This window comes from Notamacropus eugenii, chromosome 3 (genome assembly GCF_028372415.1).
Source record: "Notamacropus eugenii isolate mMacEug1 chromosome 3, mMacEug1.pri_v2, whole genome shotgun sequence".
Lineage (NCBI taxonomy): Eukaryota > Metazoa > Chordata > Mammalia > Diprotodontia > Macropodidae > Notamacropus > Notamacropus eugenii.
In genome coordinates this window covers 88,544,292-88,562,594 of record NC_092874.1, presented here as the reverse complement: position 1 = coordinate 88,562,594, position 18,303 = coordinate 88,544,292, and positions in this window count along the sequence as shown.

Sequence of the window (18,303 nt, the reverse complement as noted above, 5' to 3'; positions counted from 1 at the left end):
TCTCATTCTGCAAGACTTACATTTTCTTTTGTGTGTATCTATGCATATATGTGCATGGTGGGGAAGAGGGGAGGGGAATCTACATGTGAATGTATGTGGGCATATGTGTTTGTAGAAATTCATTTAAACGAAATTGTCATTCCCAGAATTTTTTATCAGAAGAGACCTTAGAGTTCATATTGGCTGACAATTATAGGACAATTAAAGGCAACATAATAATTCAGCATATTGTTGAATGAAATTTTAGAAATAAGGAAGCTATATCCCAGCAAAGTGAAGAGATGCGCCCAAGACCACACGGGCAGTTAGTAACACAGGCAATATTAGAACCCAGGCTGTCTAGTGCACGGATCACGAGCTCTTATTGCAGGGTATGGACTAGGTCAGTGACAGATTTGATCACTACTTGCATTTAATACTAGAGACATCCTTTATGAAGTCAATGTTCTGGTGATTTTTTTTAGATTTTCTTTTCTACTGGAAATATGAAGCCGTCTTGTTTCACTGCCTTGTAAACTTGTTCTCCTATTTCAGACTCCCAGTTATATTCCACTGAGATCAAAGTTACTTTTCTTCTTTCTGTCATCACTGCACCCTTAGATCTTGGATAAGTTTTCAATCTCTGTGCCTCAGTTTCTCCACCTCTCAAATGAAGTGATGTTTGTTTGCTAATTATTTCCTAGAGAGGATGTAAGAAAACTCTCAATAAGATAAAAGCTCTTTCCCTCAAATTTCCGGTGGGTTGAATTCATGCCTGCCACATCCCATTTTTCCTATTGATGGAAGGAGGGGAGGAGAAATTCACTCTCAAGAAGGAATAAATAAAATTTAGGAAACTGGGACTCCTTTAAAGAATGTATTTAAATGCTACAACAATCTTTAAATAATAATAATAAAACTCAAAATTATTTTTAAAATTTCACTGGCAAAAAATTAGACTTAGACCATCATCGTACAGTGGATATGTAATCTTAAAATTAAACATCATTTCAAAAAGACATAGATCATATGTTTTTCACAGCTGTGACTAGGAGAGAAATTCTTTTTTAAAATTAATTAATTTATTTTTAGTTTTCAACATTCTCTCCATGAGATTTTGAGTTGCATATTTTCTCCCCATCTCTCTCTTCCACCCAATCCAAAGCAGTGCGCATTCTGATTACCCTTTCCCCCTATTTGCCCTCCCTTCTATCACAACTCTCCCTTCTCTCATCCCCTTCCCCTTTATTTTCTTGTAGGGCATGATAGATTCCTATACCCCATTGCCTGTATATCTTATTTCCCAGTTGCATGTAAAAACAATTTTTAACATTCATTTTTAAAACTTTGAGTTTCAACTTCTCTCCCTTCCTCTCTCCCCACCCATACCCACTGAGAAGGCACACAATCCGATATATGTTATACATGTGTAATCATGAAAAACACTTCCATAGCAATCATGATGTGAAAGACTAACTATATTTGGCTCCATCCTATCCTTGCCCCCATTTATTCCGTTCTCTCTTTTTGACCCTGTCCCTCCTCAAAAGTGTTTACTTCTAATTACCCCCTCCTTCCATTTGCCTTTCCTTCTATCATTCCCTATGCTCCCACTTATTTTCCTACTTTCCTATAGAGTAAGATAGATTTTTATACCAAATTGAGTACGCATGTTATTCCCTCCTTAAGTCAAATCCAAAGAGAGTAAGGTTCACCTTTTCCCTCTCACCTCCCCCCTCTTCCTCTTTATTGAAAAAGCTTTTTCTGGCCTCTTATTTACCCCATTCCATTTCTCCCTTTCTAGGAGATAAATTCTTAAACAAACAACAGATTGAGATGATACAAAATATAAAATAATTTTGATAGAATAATAACAATTAACATTGATATAATGCTTACTATGTGCCTGGTACTATGCTCAGTGCTTTACAATTATTATGTCATTTGGTCCTCAGAAGACTGGGAGATAGTTACTATCACCACTTTACAGATGAGAAAACTGAGGCAAACAGAAGTTAAGGGACTTGCCCGAGGTTACACACCTAATAAGCATCCGAGGCTGGATTTGAACTCATATTTTCCTGATCCCAGACCCAGAGCTCTATCTGCTGTGCCACCTAACTTTATCTGTGAAACTGAAAAACTTGTACACAAAAAAAATTAAGGCATCCTAGTTAAGCCATTCTCCAAAAGATAAGCCATCAAAGAATATGAACAAACAGTTCTCAAAAGAATTGCAAATAATTACTAACCGTAGGAAAGAATGTTACAAATTGCGAATAATAAGAGGAATGCAAATCAAAACAACCTTAATATTTTACCTCATGTGTAGATAATTGGCAAAGATGATGAAAGATTGCAATACTCATTGTTGGAGGGATGGTGGAAAGCTGGCTGCACCAGTACATTATTGGTGGAACTGTCGATCGGTGCAACCATTACAGAAAGCAAATGGGAATGATGCAAATAAAGTAAAAGAAAAAAAAAGGTCCATTCACTTTCACTCAGAGATTCAACTACTAGGAACATATCCCATGGACTTCACTGATAAGAAGTGCACAATATTTACAATGGCCCTTTGAGTACTAGCAAAGATCTGAACAAAGTAGATGTTTATTGATTGAAGAATGACTAAACTAATTATGGTACATGAATACAGTGGATATTATTATGCTACAAGAAATGATGACTATGATGAATACAGAGAAGCATGGAAAAACTTACATGAATTGATATGGGGTGAAGTAAGAAGAACTAAGAAGAGAATGTACACAGTGACAACAACAATTAAATGGAAAGAGCAAAAACCGTAACGTAAATGTCAGTGAATGTCAAAGAATCATAGACAACAACCATGGCCCCCAAGAAGATACATGGGAAGATGTTTCCCCCTTCTCCTTTGCAGAAGTGGGAGGTCCACAGGTATGGAATGTGACATCTATTTCTCAGACTTTTTTTTTTAACATATTAATATATTTTGTTAATCTGTTTTTCCTTTAAAATATTTTTTGTGATATGAGATGGCTCTGGGAAAGAAGAGGGAAAGGACATTGGGAGAAATTCAGGTGATTTAAAAACAAAAGATCGATAAAAATATATTTTAAAAAATATTCATTGCAAAATAGCTAACATTATTCTTATGTTTGGTACAAACAAAAGTTCCATATGAGAATACTACATTTAAATGAGGGGCTCCTTAACTTCTCAATATCTTAAAGTAATATAATTTTCACCTTTCTTTGGTTGTGCAGACTTGGTTTTGTTTTGTTTTGGGACTTCTTTTTGGCATTTGATAGACGAAACAGGTTTTTTGAAAGGAACAGGTTAATTTAGACTGAAAGGAGAAACTAAAAGGCAGTAATAAAAATAACTCACACCTGTATAGTACTGTAGGAATTTCAAAACGCCCTCCTTTCAAGAGCTGTGTGAGGTAGGGGTTGTGCTGTGCTAGAAAGAATACTAGATTTGGAATAAGAGAAAGGTGGGTTTAAATCCCAGCTCTGCCACGTAGTGCCCATGGAATCATGGCCAACTTATTAACCCCTCTTGCCTCCATTTCCTCATTTGTCAAATTAAGTTGTTGAATTAAATAATCATTAAAGTCCCTGTTACATCTAGAATCAGCATGTGGAACCTGTAGCCTCGAGGCCACATATGGCCTTTTAGGTCCTTGGGTGTGGCCTTTTGACTGAGTCCAAGTTTTACCGGAATTTGTTCTAGGAAGTTTGAATTCAGTCAAAGGGCTCGCTTGAGGATCTAGAGGGCTACATGTGATCTTGAGGTCACAGGTTCCCCACCCCTAGCTAGATCAATTGTCCTCATGCAATTATTATACTCCTCATTTTAGAGACAATAGCTAGCATTTATAAGGCACTTTATAGTTTTCTAAGAAAGTACTGTATAAACACTACATCACATTAACCTCACAACAACCCTGGGAAATAGTCATTTTTATTATTATCTCATGAGGAAACTGAGGCAAACATAGGTTAAATGACTTACGCAGAGTCACACAGTTAGTAAATGTCTGAGGCCACATTTGAACTCAGGTCTTCTTAGATCCAGGTCCAGTGTTCTATCTACTAGGCCACCTAACTAACTCTAGAAGCTAGTTATTATTACTAATAAGAAGAGGGAGGTACAGGAAAGTGAAGTGACTTGCCTAGGATCATACCCTAAGTCAAAATCAGGTAAGTGACAAGACTAGATGGCCTGACTCCATGCCTAGCCCTACCTCCTTGTGCAATGTTCCTGCTCAGGGAGCATGAGACAGTGATTTAAATGATGATCTAAAGGTGACAAAACTGAAGACCAAAAGATCCCAAAAAGTTTGACAGGAAAATGCCAGGTTCCATATATCAAACTATTCTTATAAATTTCCTAAAATGGAATTTCAGTACATTGCATTGTTTTGTTTTGTTTTGTTTGTAATAGAGGTGGGGGGAATTTAGTTCCAATCTGCAAAATGCTTTTAGAAGTTAAAGGAATAATGTAAGACATCTGGGCAATAAACAGATTTGCACCTACATGAAGTTAGGTTTCATGTAAAAGAAACCAAGGTGTAACTAAGTATTTCTACCAAAAAAAATTTTTTTAAACTAAGACCTATAGACTAAATTAACACATTATTTTTTGAAGGCTTAATTATACCTCCTGACGATAAGGAAAGAACTAATGAACCTCCTGACGATAAGGAAAAAACTAATGAACCATAAACCAATAAAAAAAATTTTTATTGAAATTTTGGGGAAACTTATCTACCAGGTAAGTCTATACAAAAAGTTATGTTATTAATTATTAATAATAATGTCCTTTGACCCCATATACCACTGCTAGTTCTATACCCAAAAGAGATCAAAGAAAAAAGAGATTCTATTTATAAAAAAAAAAAAATTGTAGCAGCTCTTTTTTGTGGCGACAAAAAACTAGTTTCTAAAGAGATGTCCATCAGTTCAGGAAAAAGTGAACAAATTATAATCTATGAATGTAGTGGCATACTATTATTGTGCCAGAAGAAATGAGGAAATAAACCATTTGAAAGAGATATGGAAAAGCACGTATGAACTGATGCAGAGTGAAGCGAACAGATCCAGAAAAACAATTTATTTATGTTGTAGAAACAATTTTGAAAGCTTCTATAAAATAATGAAGAATTAAATGGGCAGAGTAAGTAGAAAAATTTATGTGACAACAAGAACACTGTAAAAGAGCTGTTTGAAAGCTATAAGTATTCTGATCAATGCAATGACAAATGATTCCACAGGGCTTATCATGAAGTGTTCCATTCACCTCTTGTCAGAGAGGTGATGAATTCAGATAGTAGAAAAAAATGTTTTGAACATGGCCAATGAAGAAATTTGTTTTACTTGATTATGCCTATTTGTTACAAGGAATTTATTTTGTTTTTCCCCTTCAAAGGTGTGGGAGGTAGTAGGAAGAGAAAATAAATGTTGTTTAATTTAAAAACTACAATTTAACTTATAAAAGGAAGGTGATATTATGTGATCCAATGGCCAGTCTAAACACTTGCCCTAACATCTGTGGTTATTCCAGTTGTCTAACAGGCAGTTGGGGATGCATCAGGGAAGCTTCGGAGAGAGACTAGGGATGGATGTACAAATTGGTGAATCATCTACTTAAAGATAATGGTTAAACCTACAACTTCTAAATTGTCATCAATCTACAAAATATAAATGTACAAAGTAATCTGTTGAGATGAATGTATGTTGACATTTGATGTTTTCAACGTTGCTTTGCTTCAGCAAAAGGACATTTGGGGTTTTGCCCCAAATTTTCACACTAATTCACTGGGAGGTATTACCTTCTCTTCCCTGAATACTTTAGGGTTGGAAATACCAAAAACACTTCTTTGGATTATTTTGGAAGCATTTCTCTTGGCTTTTGTTGTCCAGGATTTTTCTTTAATATCTTTGTAATTGCTCGGCCTACACGATGAATTTTTGTCTGCTTGCGTCAGTTGTTTCCATCCATTTATCTTCACTGGGGCCATTCAGTACAAATGAAATTAATCCATTCCGACACTTGGTGGTCTAATTTGCTTGATCAGTTTTCCCTGGATTCAGATTCTTCTGAGTTTACCATTTCTGTCTCACAGATCTCTACTCTATGGAAACTCAAAATTTATCCAATTGCTTTGTTCACCTTTATAAAACTTCATCACCACATGGCTTCATTACTGTTACATCTGCAATAAAATGCATATTTTACAAATTCCAGGTCTGATATTCTAGAGAAGTCTGGGTTCCAGAACACTGTGATGGCAGAACACAATCTCTGGCCAGGCCTACCAAGATGAAAAAGCTTCGAATACAGGTCTGACAATAAACTAACTGACTCTCTCTCTCTCTCTCTCTCTCTCTCTCTCTCTCTCTCTCTCTCTCTCTCTCTCTCCCTCCCTCCCCCCTTTCTCCATGTATGTTCATGTATACATATGTATATGTATGTGCATATTATATATATGTATGCATACACATGTATGTCATGATGAGATACTCATCACCTAAGGGTTAGCTTTCAAGTGTTGATTTTTTTGGCCACAGCACCTCACAAAACCATCTGCTGAGGAACAAAGAGGTTGCACTTTGGGCAGGTGGAGAAAAAACCCACATAGCTGAGATCACAGAAATGGACTACGAAAGCTGGAATCGAATCTATAGATCATGGTCCATATTACCCCATTTTACAGATGAAGAAACTGAAAGTCAGAGGACAAAAATAGTAATAATAAATGGATAAAAGGTTAAATAATACAGAGATGAGAGAGAGAGAGAGAGGTTATATACTGCTTTAAGGCAAAGGTAGAAATGTGGCCACTAAACTTTACATAAAGACCCCTGAAAGAAACATATTGACTTAGAAAACCACATCTTCATTTATCTAACATTATCTATATTCTACTTTTTTTCACTTTTTTGTTAAATTTAAAAATTACATTTTTGTCTGGTTCAGTTGTACTCCGAGTGTTACCTACCAGTGCCTGATGCCTCTTTTTTAAGATATTCAAAGCACTTTACAAATATTACCTCATTTTATTCTCATGGCAACCCTGGAAGATAGATACTGTTAGTATCCTTATTTTACAGATGAGGAAACTGAAGCAGATAGAGATTGAGAGATGTGTCCTTTATTACATACAGTAAGTCTCTCAGAGGGGATTCGAACTCAGGATTCCCAGCTCAAGATCTAGAGCTCTATATACTGTGAGAAGGGAAGTGACCAGCCTAAGGTCACACAGTAAAAACCAAGAATCAAACCTCAATAGTCTGACTCCAAAGCTAATATTCTTTCTCTTCCACCTCAGGATTCTTCAAGTAATATTGAAATAGAATCTAGTTACTTGAGAAGCATCTTTTTAAAGGCATAGATCTTCGAGAGACTGTGTCCTTAGGTAGGGGAAGTGTCCTTAAACAGGGTCATGGGAGAGTTTTCACTGGTTCTCACTTGTATGAAATGTTTTCTTTCATTACCAGCCTCTGCCAGCAGGCCCTTTTTCCTTCTCTCATCAGCCCCAGGGGTAGTTTCTGATTCAGTTTCTGATTCAGCAGCTGCAGGGGTCTCTTCTTTGGATGTCTGCTTAAAATCTCTACTCTTCTGCAGCCTCATGTTAGACAGCGAGTGTTTCGGGGTCATTTAGCACATTTCCTTTCACAATGGCCTATCTCCAACTGGTAACATGTTGGTCCTTTAATCAAATTGTCAACTCAGGGTGGATTGTGATAAATCACTGATTCATTTCCTGCTCGTACCTTGTCATATCACTTTCTAATTGGCTGACTTCAAAACCATAGCATTTTATACACTTGTTCATTTCTGCTGTGCATTTTTTGTTCTTCCTTGACCTATCTACTGTGGTGTCTGACTGGCCCATAGACCCCCAAACACGTGAAGTCCCATGCTTTTTTCACCATGGTGAACTGACCTGCCTAGGAGTTTTCATTATATACAACTCCTACCTTGTCTAATAAAATATATTTGAGTCTGTGTATATCCCTAGGTCCTTAAGTATAATATAATATCATTTCCATTATTATTATAATCATCACTATGATGTGTTACCCCCTTTTCTACTCAAATAGAGTACCTTAAGCTTTATAAAGCACTTTCCTCAAAACAGTCTTAAGAGGGAAACAGTATAAATAATATTTCCCATTTTATAGGTGGAGAAACTTAGGCTTAGAAAGGTTGAGTGACTTATGGTTATGTAGCAGGTAAGTTAAAAACTTGGATTCAATCCTAGATCTTCTTTCCCAAGGCCTTTCTACCATGCTATGCTATATCTTGATAGATATTTGTATCCTAATGCAATTAATACCTTTGAAATTATCAAAACTTTAAAAAAATATACAATCAAGGTAACTTTAAATGTTGTGAGATGAAGCTCTTTGGTCTAAAATCAAAGGCAAAAATTAAATAGTCTAAGAAACTGAGGGGATTTTGAGGGGTAGTTTGTTTTTAATGTCACTATCACAACTGCCTGCCATTGATTTTGAGGGTGTTCCCATCTGGTTGGCTTTTTGGATCTCTCTCCCAGAATAATCAAAGTACTTGGTAGTGTGGCTTGTAATATGAGACCTCATTCAGCCCTCTCCATGTTAGCAGCCACAGCAAAGATGCACTCTAAGTACACGCTAAATGGACATCTTGGCCCGGGGAATGGTCACATCAGCAGCAAAGGCAGCATCTTTGACTATGAAGGACACTGATATAAATGAGTGTTCAGACAGGGGAGTAAAGTAAACTTTACTCGTCTTCTCCCAGCATGCCATAGGGGAGAGCTGTTCACTTAAGGTCCATTCCTTCCTAATTCTATGATTTTTCTTCTAGATGGTCTATTTACATTTGTCTCTTTGGAAGCCAATTCCCCATGTATTTGGGCATCCCACCCTGATGTCACTTTGCTTTATAAATACTTTGCAAATAAGGGTTAGTGTAAGTTGATTTGGGACTCAGATAATTCTCTCAGATAACTGATTTAGTGTTAGGACCTGGACCTAATTTTTTATCTATAAAATGATGGCATTGGAATCAGTAGATCTAAAGATCCTTAGAGGAAAAAAGATACCAAAAGGGTTCAAGATTAAATTTAACAGGAAAAAATATCAGGTCCTGCATGTAGATTCACACGGAGAAGAGGGTATGACTTGTTTGCAGAGTCCCTGTACATGCCAGGTAGGGGAGGAGACTAATTATAAAGAAGATGAATATGAGCCAGTAGCATGACATGGTTGCTAAACAGTTTAAATTTAGGCTGTGTTAGTCAGAGTATACTGCAAGATCAGGCAAGATAATTGTTACAATGGATGCTGCCCTGGTAAGACCATATCTGGAATGTTCTGTTTAGTCCTAAGCCTATATTAAGATGGAAAGTCTTTGAGGGTTTAAAGTTGAGGGTCACTAGAAAGAAGGAAGGAAAAAAAGAAGGAAGGAAAGAAAGAAAGAAGGAAGGAAGGAAGGGGAAAAAATTAAAATATTAAAAAATTAGAATACTTCCACAGAAAAGGATCCCAAATGATGAAGACTATGGAAACTACACTGTAGGAATAATGGTTAAAGGGACTAGGAATATTTAGCCTGGAAAAGAGAAGATTTTAGAAAGACAACCTTGTTTTATTCAAATATTTGAATGACTGTCACTGAAGTAATGACTAGATTAGTAACTCTACAGGCCAGAGCAAGAATCAATAGCTGTAAGTCATAAGCAGATTTCAGTTTAATATCAAGAAGAACTTAATAACTATTAAAAATGTTCATAAATGAAATTGGATGCCTTGAAAAATGTCAATGAAAAATGGAAATGATGAGACAAAGCTGAGCAACTTTCTATTAGGGATTTATGGAGGGAATCCCTTCTTTGGATGAAAGGATCAAGTAGATGGCTTTTAGGTGACTTCAGGTCCAAGGTTCAGTGATCCCAAAGGCAACTAGCTAGGTGGCAGAGAGGGTAGAGCACTGGCAACTTGGAGTCTGGAAGACTTAAATTCAAATCCAGCCTCAGAACATTTGCTGATCTGGGTTTCCTCATCTGTAGAATGGGGATAATAATAGCACCTACTTTCGAAGGTTGTTGTGAGGATCAAATGAGATCATATTTGCAAAATGCTTAACAAATCTTAAAGCTCTGTGAAAAAGCTATTATTTTAATTGCTATCCTGTGATGTGATCTCCCTCTAATTTTCCATTTCACATTGTCTGATCAGAAGTATGAGTATTTTGCCTAAATCTCAACCAGGGCAACTATTACGTATAAAGAAGAGACATGTCCTTATGTGGAATAACTGAGGGAGTCCTAAATATCTCCTCCTCTTGGCCCTGCCATACTACCTAAAATTCCACCATTAGAAACACACTCCTATAAAATGAAAATACATTCCAATATTATAGGGTGATGACATTTCTATCTCCTCACTAAAATGCAAATACCCCTAGGAGGGACGACATATTAAGCTAGCATAGTCTACTAACACCTTAACATGAATCAGTTTATCAGCTACCTTGAAAAGAAGACAGGAGAACTTTGAGAGAACGGAATAGTGGAAAATAAGTTTTAATGCCTGAAAAAAGAGAGAGATGGATTTGGGACATGGGATATTTCTTAGGAAGAGCAAACAAGCACACAGTGAGAAATCTGTCACAGTATATGGGGAGAAGACGTATCTGTTTTATTCTGGAGAGTAGGGACCAGAGGGCACATTACTAGAAAAGGGAGGTGGGAGGCCACCAACACCCACTCAGCTCTTCTGCCAAGCCACGTTTCTCCTTTCGTTCTATTTTCTAAAGAAGCTGTAAATGCTTATTGGTCCTTCATTTCATTCTAATTCCCTATTTTCCTTCCCAAGTATTAAGAGGTTGCTTTGATGAGGTATATAATGCTATAGTCACACACTCCATGAGACATAGCTCTCAAGGCCAAAGAAAATCTGAATTTGCCTGTTCTATTCATTCTCGTGCTATCTATTGCTCAGGCCTGGTTGTTCTCCAGCACTCTTGGGGGAAGAGAAGCGGTCCCTTTAATCATATTAAAATATTGTTATGAGACGTGTTTAATAACCGGCAAATGTAATGAGTTCTTATATCTGAAAATGGAGGGTTTAGTGCCATTTAAATGGCTGCTCATTATCCATCCCTACATTTTAATGATAGATGTGTCTATTACTTAAAAAGTAGAGGTTACACGCAGGAATTCTGAGAGATCAAATGATGGGGGCAACACAGAAAGGTTACAGACAATGTTCTGTCATTGGAAGTTAAGATTCCATGCACAAAGGAGGAGGCACTCCCTTAAAGCAAAGGTGGAAACCTGTGGGAGTAGGTAGAGGCCTTCCTTCCCATTAGGAGAAGGAAGCTGAGAAGAGACCAGTCACCAGAATAAATAGATCACTAGGGCAATGGGAGTATTATCCACCTACTCCGTCAAAATGGCAGTCAACCTGAGGGAATCTAGTTTCAGAGCAGTAAGGAGTCTTAGAGACTGTCTCTTCTAATCTCTTCATTTTCTAGATAAAGAAATTGAAATCCAGAGAAAGGAAGGTCCCTGTTTCTTCAAGATCACATAGGTAGTATGTTTCAGTACTGAATCTAAAATCCAGTTCTCCCACCTTCCAGTCCAGTGGTCTTTCCAGAGAAGAGATATATCATTTGTGTATGTGTTGCCAAGTGTTGTAAATGCGGGATATGGACCCATATAGCACCTATAGGGAAGACTTAAATGAATATTTTCCATTGCATATGAAGAATGTGCAAAAAGAAACATCTACTGTGAAATGAGAATAGTAACTTGCCTCCCTAGGGTTCAAAATTTGCTCATAACAAAAAATCAATAAATATTTTTTACTTGCTTTTATTTCATTCTATCTGAAAAGATATGTGGATGATTCCTGTTTTAAGAAAACTCACTGCAAAAACAAAACAAAACAAAACAAAACAAAACAAAAAACTCTGACACTTCACACACACACACACAAAAGTCTTTGTGAAAGAGTTTCCTGAAAGGTCCCTTTAAATAACAGTTCCCCCAGGGACAATTAAGCAGGTAGTAGTAACTCAAGAAATGTATGACAAAAACGGAGGAGGAAGGAGCAGAGAAAATTTAAAAATCAAAGTATTAAGACTAATGTTGATTAAAAATCAACCAATAATGCAGATATGAAGAAAGAGCAATTAAAGCAATGATAATGGAAGTCAATTGGAAAATTGCTTTCAAATTACAAAGATTCATTTTGGGAGTCCATAGATTACATAAAGTGAGGTCCACCTATAAAATAAACCATTATCTCTCCTTAAGGACAAAAGACTCTTAACAAAGTTGTCTGGTCTGATTTCTAAAGCAGGGTTTTGGTTTGGTTTGGTTTTTACTGATAGAAAAATGGCAAATATACCTTAGAGCTTAAAAATTCACTAAGGCTTTGGGGACACCCTGTATTTTCAAAGAGGCCAGATGCCCCTGAAAATAAACAAGATGGGGCACCAGAAAAGAGTGACATTCAATTTTTGACTTAGTTCCTCACAAACTGTGTGACCTTGGACAAGTTACTTTACTTGTGGTTTCAGTTTCTTTCTCCATAAAATGAGTGGGTTAGAGTAAAGGATGTCAATCAACCAATCCACCAATCAATCAAGGTCCCTTCGAATTCCAAATCTGTTATTTAGTCAGCCTTAGAAATCCCCAACAGCAATGTTGACTGCAATTTGCCATCTCAATGAATGATCTTTCTTTCAACCTAAGGCTGATAAAAAACCAAGCCCAGCATCTAGAAAGGGTGGCTCTATGAAGGGATCCTCTGACAATTAAAGTAAAAATCCCCTTGGGTTGGTCCACCCGAAAGTCAGACTATAACAGAAGCCCATTCTTAGCCCTCCTGGTGACCAAGGAGAATTTTAGGTTGCCCACATAGACCACTGCCAACAGAGACAAGGAATTTGTTTGCTCGTCCTTCCACTGTCCTAGCATTTCTGTCTCTTGCCACTGACCCTCATAACATCTCAGGAGTAATCAAAGCACCGACAAAACCTTTCAGCCAGTTACAAAATAATGGCATTTAGAGCCAGAAAAGAACTTAGAAATCATCTAGTGCAATGCTTCTTAAGCTATTTTGTGGTCCTCTGGTTTAGAATCATTAAATTAGATGATTTCTAAGTCTCATTTTTATCTTTCTATCTATCTATCTACCTATCCATCTATCTATCATCTATCTATCTATCTAATCGATCTAAAGAGGTAGATAGTTCTATATGTGTATGTTTAGTATATATATATGTGTGTTTATCTATCTATCTATCTATATATAATTGGTTTATTATGGATTTATTTTATGCATTTAAAAACATTATTCTGAGGAGTCCATGGGCTTCACCATCTTTGCCACATCCTCCCACTCACTTTTCTCTTCTTTTTCTTCCCAGAAATATGATAAGAGATATTAAGCTGGGGCCAGCTCTAAATGAGACAGCTAATCAGTCAGTGTGTGCTGGCTATATGCAAGGCTCTGTGAGAGATAACAGGAGGTAGTAGTCATGAGCCCTACCCTGTGGGATTGTAGAGTCTGGTTAGAGAGGAAATCAGCATAAATGACATGATAGGACTCAGTTGTTTTCAGCAGTATCTGACTCTCCGTAACCTCATTTGGGGTTTTCTTGGCAGAGATACTGGCACAGTTGCCATTTCCTTCTCCAGAGTGTTCAGTGTCAAATAAGGGGGACAAACTTCAAGGGTTTTAAGAGTTTGGAGGAGAGGACAGTGAAAAACCCCACACTTGGCCACCAAGGTTGAGTGGGATTTTAATAGTCAGGAAAAAAAGACAAGAAAGCATTTCTATCGAGGTTAAAAGCAAAGGCACTTAAGTCAAGGAAGAGCAAAACCACCATATTAATGGGATAAGACAATTCAGCAGCACTCGGGACTGAGTGATAAAATAGGAGGCATGAAAAAAATCTGGGCTTGACTTCTGCCCCATAAACTGTACAAATGAGAGCCTGGGCAAGTCATTTAACTGCTCTGAGTCTCAGTTTCCTTATCTGTAAAATGAGCATGATAATAGCAGCTATCACAAAGGATTGTTTTGAGGACCAGACATAACATATTTAAGTGCTTTGTAAATCTTAAAGAGCTGTATATAAATGTGAATTGTTATTTTTCAGAGTTATGATTATCATTACTATTACTGAAAACAATGATGATCCTATATCTCACTGCCTCCTTTGGTCTTCCCATGGATCAATGACAGACAGGAGAAGAAAGGGGAAGTCAGACTCACGCCAGAAGCTGCAAGCTTGAGCACAGCTTGGCTGCTCAGAGTTGCCCATTTTCATTCTGTTGCTCCTCCACCTAGTTCAGGCTGCTCACAAATAATGAAATGTCCAAAGGCTGGACATTGAAGGAGGGATAGGGCGTACTAGGCCTGGGTACTCTACAAGATGAATAAGCACCTTCACAATCATAGGATCACAGACACAGAGATAAAAGGAACCCCAGAAGACCTCCAAGCCCAACCTTCTCATTTTACAGACGAAGAAACTGAAACAGAGAAAGAATAAATGACTTACTCAGGGTCACACATCAAGTTAAGTGTCTGAGGCTGCATTTGAACTCAAGTCTTCCTGGCTCTGGGTTCAGGGCTATATCTACCATACTGCCTAGCTAGTAAGTGGCAGAGCCAGGTTTTACTTCCTACTGTACCGTTGGCCCTGTTTTCTATCCCAAAGAGCAGTCTCATAGAGGCACACACAGGTGCATGCTGGGAGGTCTCCTGTCCTCACAGCATTACTGGATGTAAAGGCCAGGAGGGTCACTTAGTTTCTTGATTGGGCTGGCTTTACCTCTTAGGGAGTCCATCAGAAAGAAAAGTGATACACCTCACTGCAGAGATGTCAAATGGCATCAGAGAAAGAATCCATCATGGGAATTACTTTTCAGCCTCCATTTTTATGACCCAGCAAGGACCACAAAAGCTTCCTTGGAGCACAAAGGAGCTGTCCCAGTTCTCTGGGTTGTCCTAATCGACTCAACCTGGGTGCAGGTTCCATTCACTGAGCACAAGTCAGAAAAATGTTGGACTTCACTTGCAGTTTGGGATCTCATGCATCATTTTAGAGGCCTCGCCCCATCATAATATTAACATTGGTTTTTCCAAACAAGAACAACAGGGATGTTTTTCTGCCATTCCTGGTTCAAAAGCAGAGGCTGGGTCTGTTGGGGAAATAAAGAACTGAACGACTGGGAATGGGGGTGATTGTGAGTACCTTCTCGTCGCGTATTACTTTCATTCTTCAGGCTACTACTAAGAAGAATCCATTTCTGATTTTTTTTTCAGAAAGAAGGGGAAATATCTTAGGGAGTATTGAGCAGCACAGAATGAACAAAGACTTGATTTAGAGTACCTGGGCACCTTTGGAAAGACAGACTTTGAAAAATGATGATTAGGATATGTTTTTAAAACTCAAATTATTAAGGAAATTTGACAAAGAAGTGATGGGCTCAGGGTATAGAATGAGATATATTTTTTGGACATGGCCAATGAAGAAATTTGTTTTGTTCTACTATGCATATTTATTACAATAGTTTTGGGTTTCTTTTCCCCTGCTTTATTTTATTGGGAGATTGAAAGAAGTAAGAAGGAGAGAAGTTAGATTTTTGTTATTGGAAAAAATAAAATTTAAACAATTATTAAGGAATACTCTAACCTCTCACCAGTCTGTTTACCCTAAAAAATCTCTAGTATTCACCCTCCTCTCTCCTCTCACCCTGCTACCATCCTGGGCAGGCTTTTATCACCTCAGGTCTGGCCTATTACAATTGGTTTTTAGTTCTTCTACCTGCCTCAAATCTCCCCTCTCTCTCATCCATCTTCCACTCAGCTGTCCAATTAACCACCCTGAAAGGCAGGTCTGACTGTCCCCACCACTAGCAACACCACCACCTCATTCAATGAATCCAGAAATTCCCTATAACTTCTAGAATCAAAAATAAAATTCTGCTTGACATTTCAGCTCCTTCATAACCTGTCCTCCTTCTACCTGTCCAGTATTAGACCTCATTTATACCTGGGGATACAAAAAGAGGTAAAAGACAGGCCCTACCCTCAAGGAGCTTATAAGGGAATGGAGGAGACAACATATAAACCAATAGAAACAAAACACACTGTATGCAAGATTTCTAGAAAATAATTAGGAGGGAAGGTACAGGAACTAAGAGAGGTTAGGGAAGGCTTTCTGTAGAAGCGAATATTTTTGCTGGGACTTAAAGGAAGCCTAGGATGTCAGTAGATGGAGTAGAGGAGGAAGAATGTTCCAGGTATGGTGGACAGCCAGAGAGAATGCTTGGAGTCAAAAGATGGAGCCTCTTGTTTGTGAACAGACAAAAGGCCATGTCATTGGATGGAAGAGCATCTGTCAGGGTGGAAAAAGACTGAAAAAGTAAGAGGGGGCTAGCTTATGAGGGGCCTTGAATGCCAAGCAAAGGATTTGCTCCTAGAGGCAACAGTGAGTAGATTGTTGGGCATGTCATCAGGAGGACTTGGGTTAGAATCCTGCTTTTGACTCTAGGAAGCTATGTGATAATGGGAAAGTCATTCTCTGAACCTCAGTTTCTTCCTCTGTAAAACAGGAAAAATTATGTCAGTATTACCTAATTCAAAGGGTTGTTATGTGGGTCAAAGGACCTAAATATGTGAAGTGCTTTGTAAACTTTAAAATTATATATGTGCCAAATATCTGAATATTTGTTATAAAATGCCACATAGGTGCCAAATATCTGAATATTTACCTTGAAGATTACTCTTTCCAGCACTTTTTCATTTTCTTTGTATCTCTAGCTCCTAGAGCAAGTCCTAGAACATAGCAAGTAGTCAGTAAATACTTACTGGGTGAATGAATGACTCCCAGCTGCTGTTTCATACACTAGTGTCAGCTTCTGCTTCTGTTTCTGGTCTGATTCCAGCGCAGCAGCCCCATCCTATCCTGCCCATCCCTGCCCCTCAGGTCTTTCTCCAACTTAGGCTGCTACCTCAGCCTGTCCTGGAGATGAGCCCATGATAGCCTGCCAGCCCACTTGTCATTTCCTGGCTTGGAGTCAGTGGCCTTTGTCTAACCTCACCCTCTGGTGTCACCACTTGTAATTACTTAGATTTAAAAGCTGTCTATATGCACTACCCACCAGTTCTCACTATGCTGGTGACCTCTCAGCTGTCTCCCACCTACGAGTCGTGGTCCACTTTTTTACTGAACAGAAGCAGGAAATCCTTACTCCTCATCAGAAACAAAGCAAACAATTGGCCTGTCATCTACATGAATGCCTTCGTGGCTGAGGGTAGGGCATGGGCAAAAGGAAAGGGAATAAGCACTTAGATAGTGCCTACTAGGTGTCAGGCAGGGCTAAATCCTGGGGGAAACATATAGGAAAAAGAAAGGCAATCTCTGCCCTTAAGGAATTTACAATCCAATGGGAGAAGACACAAAAAAGCTGGAAGGAGGGAAGGAAAGGAGAGGGGAGGAGAGGGAGAGGAGGGGAGAGGAGGAAAGGAGAGAGGAGGGGAGGAGAGAGAAAGGGAGGGGAGGAAAGGGGAAAGGAGGGGAGGAAAGGGGAAAGGAGGGGAGGAGAGAGGAAGGTCTCAGTAATAGTATCATATCTAGCACTTCCTATACTCCTTTGAGGTTTACAAAGTGTTTTTCTTAAAACAGCCCTGGATGATATCTAGAAGCTTACAGTCATTATATTGTTCATGAGAAGCAGCAGAATGTAGCGGTCCAGCTTTAGAGTCAGTAAGCCCTGAGTTCAAGCTCCCCTTTTGGCATAGACTAGCTATGTGACCCTGAGCAAGTCACTGAGTGCCCCAAGCAACTTTCTTAGAAAATGGGAACAAGAAGTTGGCTCCAACCCCAGTGGAGTCATAGATTAAAAAAAAAAAAAAGGATGTTGCTAATTTATGTCTTTAAAAAAATATTATTTTTTTAAGAAGGGCTTTGAAGATAAGGCCTTTCTTCTTTTCAGAGTTGAATTTTGTAATAGCATGTCTAAAGAAGCCACCAAATTATAAAAAAGATAAAAAAAGGAAGGCCCAGATCCTAAATGACAACTTACAGTTACTCTGACAGCATAAAAACAATGTTGCATTTCATCTTTAAAATGTTTTACAGGTTTCAGTAAATTAACTTCCCTTCCCCTTAGGACAGTTGTTGTCAACAGTATTTTTCCCATTTACAGATAAGGATACTACTGAGGCCTTAAACAGAAATTTATTTTAGACTTCAGCTAGCTTCAACCAGCTTCAACCAGCTACCAGAAGTAGCTGGTTTAATATTGGCAGACAACCA